Source organism: Camellia sinensis, chromosome 6, assembly GCF_055761805.1.
Source record: "Camellia sinensis isolate YWXY chromosome 6, ASM5576180v1, whole genome shotgun sequence".
NCBI classification, from domain to species: domain Eukaryota; kingdom Viridiplantae; phylum Streptophyta; class Magnoliopsida; order Ericales; family Theaceae; genus Camellia; species Camellia sinensis.
Genome location: NC_138966.1, coordinates 80,993,949 through 81,001,938, shown reverse-complemented (window position 1 = coordinate 81,001,938; position 7,990 = coordinate 80,993,949).

The window sequence follows — 7,990 nt, the reverse complement described above, 5'->3', positions numbered from 1 at the left end:
ACAGTGCACTCCGAGCCAAAACAAGGAATATGTTAGTAATCAAATGTATGATCCAAGTCCATGTTAAGATGGCTAATGCATCGCAGGCATAATGCAACTAGAATAGGCTCGGCTAATCTAAGACTGGCATGTGAAATGCAACAACTCGATACATGCATTCAAGTTGGAATTGAAATACTATGCAGTTGGTATGATGCGCCATGCCTGGTGCATGTAATATAGATGAATGATGCAAACATGCGAGCATAAGAATGCTAATTGAAACATGTCCTAAACTAACCATCAAAAGCTAGTAAATAAAAGGGAGAAAGACATGGGGTTGGAAGACATTCACACACGCACGCACACTTATTACAAATTCGCCCTCTCGACGGAGGGTCCGAAAGAATAATACAAAACAAATAAATAATTAACTATTCTAGCTAATTAATTATTACAAAGCCACTTAACTAATTAAACAAATTAACTAAGCTAGTAAAGCGGTAAAGTAGCCTTGGGAAGAGGGATGAATGTGTGCATGCTCAGCTCTACTCAGAAATCCATCGCCATACTCATGCTGCCTCTGTTCACACTGATCTGCACTTCTGAAAGCTTCACAAGTCCCAAGGAAGCTTCAGAATCACTCCCTGAGCACAGTGGGATGTCACCGACCAAGATAAAATAACAACGACCATGGAGTTATGGTCATCAACCAAAAATGGGATCACCGGCACTATTTTGGTAGTCAGCCGGCACTGAAAGTTGCCGACCGGCCATTTCCTCCTGCAGAACACTGGTTTACTGCAACAGAGGATAGACAGAATATGGCGATGCATTTTCAAAGCAATTTATGCACCACCACCCTCCTCAGCATGTTTGAGACTTAGAGGAGCATGGCTCTCGACCCTCGGGCCATCAATCACGCATTCTAATGCATGATGGCCCAAAAGAATCAAGCGTGGAATTCAACATGAAATGAAATGCACAAAACACATAAGGGACCTTAACCTCTATCATGTGTGATCAAGAGGCAAGGCAATGCACACACAATGCTATGCAACCTAAGCATGCAAACAAGCATGCAAACAACTCAAGCATGTGAACAAGCATGCAAACATGCAAGCTTGTAATCAACATATCAAATACATGACAAGATGCAAGCTAAAAAGGATGCAAAATGCAACTTAAGCATGCAACGACATGCGATGAGCAAAGTATGCAACAACATACAAGGCGAGCATGCAACAACATGCAAAGGATGGACTCACACCAAGAAGGACAGCTCTCTAATAGGTCCAAAACAGTGGCCAAAATGCTAGGGACAAGGGGCAAATACACATACAAACATGCATGCTAATGGACCCAACACTCAAGCATAAAGGGGCAACTTTTAAGTACATTAAAAAAAGAAGGAAAAGCATGCAAATGTGACAACATTACATGCTCCGAAATAGTGCTAAGAGTAATGCCAAATCACATAAACAAGTCAAGCATGCAAGATTAAGGCTTCAGGCTTAAGACTAGGCAAGCGAATTGAACCAATGCTACACGAAACAAAGAGCATATGGCGAGCATAACCCAAAATAGTCCTAAATCATGGCAAAATGAGCCTAAAGCATGCAATGACGAAAGCCAAAACAAGCTAACACAAAGGGGCAAAATCATGAGGCATGCAAGGCCATCAAAGAGGTGTTACACTACACCTAATATAACCCATCATGGCATGATTTAAGCAACCAAAACAGAGTTGTAACATGTCAAAATGAGCCCAAAAACCCACTCATATGGCATCGCAATGACCTAAGCATGATGGCATACTCAGTGACATATTCATGAGGCATAAACTACTAACTCTTTAAGACATTAAAGAAGTCATAAGTGTAAGCATATGACCATGCAATATGGACTGAAATGACATTACAAGTGATGCCAAACCACTGAAATGACCCAAATAAAGCACGTTAAAGGATCCAGTACTCAAAGCCTACAAGCTAGGTTACAATGGTGGCTATACAAAGCAAGTCATGGACAACCAAAACAACCAAAATCAGAGCTCAAGCATGTTAAAACAAGGCTAGAAGCTTCACAAAGTTGAGCCAAAATCATGCTAAAAACACATGTTACAACACGATGCATGTTAAGGCCAAAACATGGGATTACAAGACAAGTGTATGAGGCATACATGGCATGTCTAAACAAACTCAAAATAGTACTATATCATGGCAAGACAACCACAAATACCAGCTAAGACATGGTGAACATGAACTTAACAAAGGTGCTCACATATGAGGCAAATATGGCAAGTATTGAAGACAACAAGGAGAGGGGATGGCCCTCTCCTTCTTAGGACCTCAAAACACCATCCCCACCACTGAAATCCCTCGGGATTTCAGTGGTGAGAAGGCCAATAAAAGGTGGTCTTGAAGTCCACAAAAAAGGCACAAAAAAGAGGTCAAACAAGGCCTAAGAGGGGGTAAACAACCCCAAACACCAAAGTGATCTGAAACAACTATTTTAAGCACTTAAAAATAGAACTTTTATCAGTTATAGTCAAAGCTTAAAACAAAATGTATGATAGGTTAAAAGCTTATACAAAAATGGAGAATAAAGAGGGTAGTTTCTCAGCCTTGAAGAACCTCTTTAAGAACACCACTGCAGCAGGTTTCTCTAATCAAAAACAACTCAAGAACCTTAACAACAACCCTCTAATGCCTCAACAACTCAAGGATGGTGTAATGTTAGGTGTTCAAGTGCAAAAGTAGGACAAAAACTCACTTTTGGGCACAAAATAGGATCAAACAAAGGAGTATAGATACAAAACTATATCTCACTCTCTAACCCTAATTTTTTGAACCTGGAGGAGGGAGGAGGGACCCTCTCTTTATAGAGGTTCAAATCCTCAAGCTTCCAAGAGAAGCTAAACAAGAGGCAAATCCCTCCATACACGTGTATGGAGGGGGTGTAATGTGGATGCCAGCTGTGACAGCTGGAATAAAATAACTGCCAAAAGCAGATGGAAAGGGGTCGGCTGGAAAATGTGGTCAATTGACCAACAAAAATGGCCGGCCGACCGAAAACATTGCCGACCGACCAAAATATTTGGCCGGTAGAAAGAAAACAGGGCCAGTGGCCTCAAGCCAAAGCCGGTGAGGTGTGGGGATGGCCAACAAGCCATTCCCTGTCCTCAAAAGCAAAAACACAAGTGTTTGGTATACAACCAAGCACAAAACAAACAAGTCGAGAGGTCTTGAGGCAAGGCGCATGACCAAAGCCTCCGAGAACTCAACATGAACACGAACATGGATGATCATCGAGTGTTCAAACGATGACGTCCAAGTCTTGAGGACGGTCAAAAATGGGGTGTCCACAGTTGCCCCTCTTTGACAGAACTCGAAAGTCATAACAATGACAGGAGTGAATGTCAAAGCCTAGAGACGACCTATTTTTGACAAGGCCGAAGACTTAGACAAGCATGCAAGATAGCAAGATATGTGCCCGAAGGCAGGGGCAAAATGCAAGAACAATGCACAAAGTCGAACATAACTTATGATCATGCAAAGAAAGCTGTAATGAAGCAAATACATACAATAAATGCAACAGTTTTAAGCAAGCCAAAAACCAAACTACATTACAATGCAGAAAAAGATGAAAGAGAATTATTCAATTCTCGCTACGTCTCACACTGAGAATACAATACCTGTGCGGTTTGTCTGGTCGTGCCAGCTTCAAATGAACTGTACATACAATATCGTGCCTGAAAAAGAAAGAAAACTTAACAGGTACAATATTGTTAGAAACATGCATAGCAACGCAAGTGAAAAGTGCATGACAACGCGAGTGAGAGGGTACTTGACAATGTGGGTGGAAAGGGTGCACAACAATGCAACCTGAGTGTGTGCATAACAATGCGATTTGAAACAAACGTAACAATGCAAGGAGGGCACGCGCGACAACGCGAGCCGAGTAGTGCATAACAACGCAAACCGAGTAGTATATAAACACATGTAAGTAAAGCATGCACGACAATGCATGCAATATGTGCAGGTGAGAAAAAGCATGAACACATGTAAGTAAAGCATATGTGACAATGTATGCAATGTGTAAAGTAAGTGATAAATATACACATGTAAGTAAAGCACACGCCGAAACGCATGCAATATGTAACCTCTTGAAAAATGCATGAACACGCGTAAGTAAAGCAAGCGCTAACGCAAGCAATGTGTGTAACAATGCGAAAGGGGGAGAAACGTGCATAAACACATGTAAGTAAAGCACGCAGAAAAACGCATGCAATGTGTGTAACAATGCGAAAAACGGGAGAAAGGTGCATAAACACATGTCAGTAAAGCATGCGCGGAAAAGCATGCAATGTGTAACAATGCGAAAAGGGGTGCAAGGGGGTTAGTAAGGATTAGTTACGTCCACACGTGGCACGCGAGTGGCGAAAAGTTAGATACGTCCACACGCGGCACGGGAGTGGAGAAAAGTTAGATACGTCCACACGCGGCACGGGAGTGGAGAAAAGTTAGATATGTCCATACGCAGCAAGCGAGTGGAGAAAAGTTAGATACGTCCACACACGACACGCGAGTGGAGAAAAGTTAGAGAGGTGCGACACAATGCACATGAAATACACGACAATGCGAGAGATCGATGTGCATGATAATGCAAATGGAAGATGCATGACAATGCGAGTTGTTTGAAATGTATGATAATGCACACAAGAGATGCATGACAATGCACGTTATTGGAATGCAAAACAATGCATATATTAAATTGCATGATAATGCAGAAGAGACATGCATGATAATGCGTAAACTGAAATGCATGACAATGCAAACTTTTGGAATGCATGACAATGCAAATGAGACACACATGACAATGCATGAACGAGAATGCATGACAATGCATGAACTGAAATGTAGATGAAAGATGCATGACAATGTGTGTTATTGAAATGCATGACAATGCATGATTTATTGAAATGCATAACGATGCATACTATTGGGATGCACGACAATGCAAATGAGACACGCATGACAATGCTTGGATGAGAATGCATGAACTGAAATGTAGATAAAAGATGCATGACAATGCGTGTAATTGAAGTGCATGATAATGCATGACTTATTGAAATGCATGGCAATGCAAATGAATTCAAATGCGTGACAACGCACGTCTCTTGAAATGCATGACAATGCAAATGACCTTAAATGCGTGACAACGCACGTTTGTTTTTTGAGATGCATGACAATGCAAATAAACTCAAATGCGTGACAACACATGTTTTTTTTTTAAATGCATGACAATGCAAATGAACAGTGCATAACAATGCAAGTTGTACGTATTACAACGTGTGTAGTTGTACATAACGATACAACCTACGTATGTTTATCGTAATCAAGGCAAAACATTGTAGTGCAACGCATTTAAAGCAGTTATTGAATCTTGCAAGATACCAAAGGATACGGAAAGGATACACCTTGCGCGTACTGAGCATCGCATACAGGAAGCATGGTTTCAGGTCAACACGAAGCCGGTTAAACTTCAAAAGTCCATTTTCTTGCACTCTCTTGAGTAATAAAGGTGCCAAACCACATAAATGACCCAACCAAGGGTGTGGGAGATGCACCGGCCACCAGGGAAGACCACCGGCCATCCATCGGCCACGAAAAAAGGTCACCGGCCAAATATTTAGCCGACCGGCTAACAATGTGGCCGACCGGCCAAAAATTGCTGTATCGGGGCAGTTTTGTCAATTGGCCACGGGTCTTTAAATATAGGGCTTCAAGCCCTATATTTCCACTTCCTTCTTGGTCAAAAATCTCTCCCCTCTCTCTCTAGGTGAGTTTCCTCCCTTCGATTCGAGTTTTGGCCGTATTTTAGGGCCCTTTTCATCGTTCGATTTGCGAAAACCTCCTCGTTTCGCACGTTTTCAACCAAACAAATCTCAGTTTCGGTGTACTTTTCTCGATTTCCACTTGGGATATGTTTCCCCCGAGTTTACCTCGATCTTTGTGCCTTTTTCAGACTCCGACCTTTCTGCCCATTTTCCCTCCTCTTGGGGTTGACTTTTGGGTTGACTTTTCATATTCTTGCCCGGTTTTCACACCTTCGGCCATTTTCACACAATTCTTGAGATGAGAGATGATATTCCGAGCGGTAGGGCTCCCCCGGAGTTAGACGTGAACCCTGAGGCTGAGCTCCTACCTCTTCATATCCGACCATTCGATCTGGCGGCCTACAGGCCGACGATACACGTGCTTCCTCTTGACAGCCTCTGTCACTTCAGGAGCTATGAGCGACGCGTGCCACTGGAGCGTCAGCTGCGCGAGCCAGAGTCACATCTGTCCTATGGCGCTTCTAAGGTACACTCTTCCCTGTTTCATTTTCTGCAACGTAGAATACATAGCTGCAATAGTTGATTATGTTCTTTAACTGTTTGGCCCAGATACACCAATACATCGAATGCTGTAGTTTACTACGACCACACCCGTACCTGATATCTATTTGAATCTGAACACGTGTACACACACTGTATTTTCCACTGAACCACTCAAACACACTGATACATCACATGCTGTAGTTCACTGCGAGCATACCCACACCCGATATCTGTTTGAATCTGAGCACGTGTACACACGCTGTATTTTCCACTGAACCACTCAACACTGTATTTGTAACACTGCTTCGCAACTATTTGTTTTGACCACAGGGGGATTCCCATGCCTTCCGGGGGTATGGGAATGTTGCCGCCAGAGGTTGGTACATGGAGCTGCCCGACACAGTTCGTCGTATTGTCGACCGGGCCGGCTTTGGGACTTTTTGCATGGGACTCTCGCGCCTTACCGCGAGTAAGCCCCTTCTTATTGCTCTGGTGGAAAGGTGGTGGGACACCACCAACTCCCTCCACCTTTCTGCCACCGGGGAGATGACGATGACTCCCTTCGACTTCTCCATGCTCATAGGCATCGGAGTGGGGGGTGATCCGATCCCCTTTGATACAAACATGGACGAGTGGGGCGCCGTTCAGATGTACCTGCTTGGCACTCAGCCACCTCTCGCTCGGGCAGGGTTCGTACGATACTCATGGTTCAAGGATCAATTCCGGATCCAGGCGCCTACTACCCAGGAGGAGGAGCAGCAGTACACTGGTGGTTTTATCATATTTCTGCTAGGGACCACACTTTTCGCCGATCGGGCGAATACCGTCGCCCTCTACCTGCTGAGCGCGCTTGTGGATATGACGCGGATCCGCCTTTATGACTGGGGTGGCGCTGGCTTAGCCACTCTCTACGGGTACATGAGCTCATCTTCCCGCCTCAGTGGGCAGTTACTCTGAGGCTACTGGCGAGCCTGGGAGGTACATGTTCCATTTTCTATCTTTTTAGTTCTGTTTTACATTATCTGCACTCTATACACACTGTGCACACGCAATCTGTTCTACACTGACTATACATTGCACACACTGCACAACACATCGCACACATTGCACAATACGCTGCACACTGTTTTCTGATTTCTGTTTTTGTCTGTACACTGCTTTGTCTAATAAGCTTACTGGTGTTTGCTCTGTTTCGTTCTGTAGTTGTGGGTGTATGCCTACTTTCTGAGGCTTGCCCCAGTACCGGATGAGGAGATGCCCCCCATGGTCCCATTTTTCCACCGTTTCGATGTGAGGTGCGAGCGGAGGCCGCGGGAGCCCTTCATATTCTTCTACCGCTACTTTGACACTATCACCACCGCCGAGGTATGTCAAACATTTTGGTTTATTGGCTTTTCTTTGCAATGTACCTTAAATATCAGATAACAAACTATATTTACTGCTATTTGCAGATCACTTGGCAGCCATAGGCCTCGTTGCCCATTGCAGTTCGGGAGTGGTATGCAGGCGCTTAGGAGACTGCCCGATTCAGAGTCTTGTTAGAGGGCTTGGTTTGCTGTTCCTGGTACTTTGGAGAGCGCTTCTTGCGGCAGACCTTGGGCGTGCCGGAGCAGCCAGTTCCAGCAC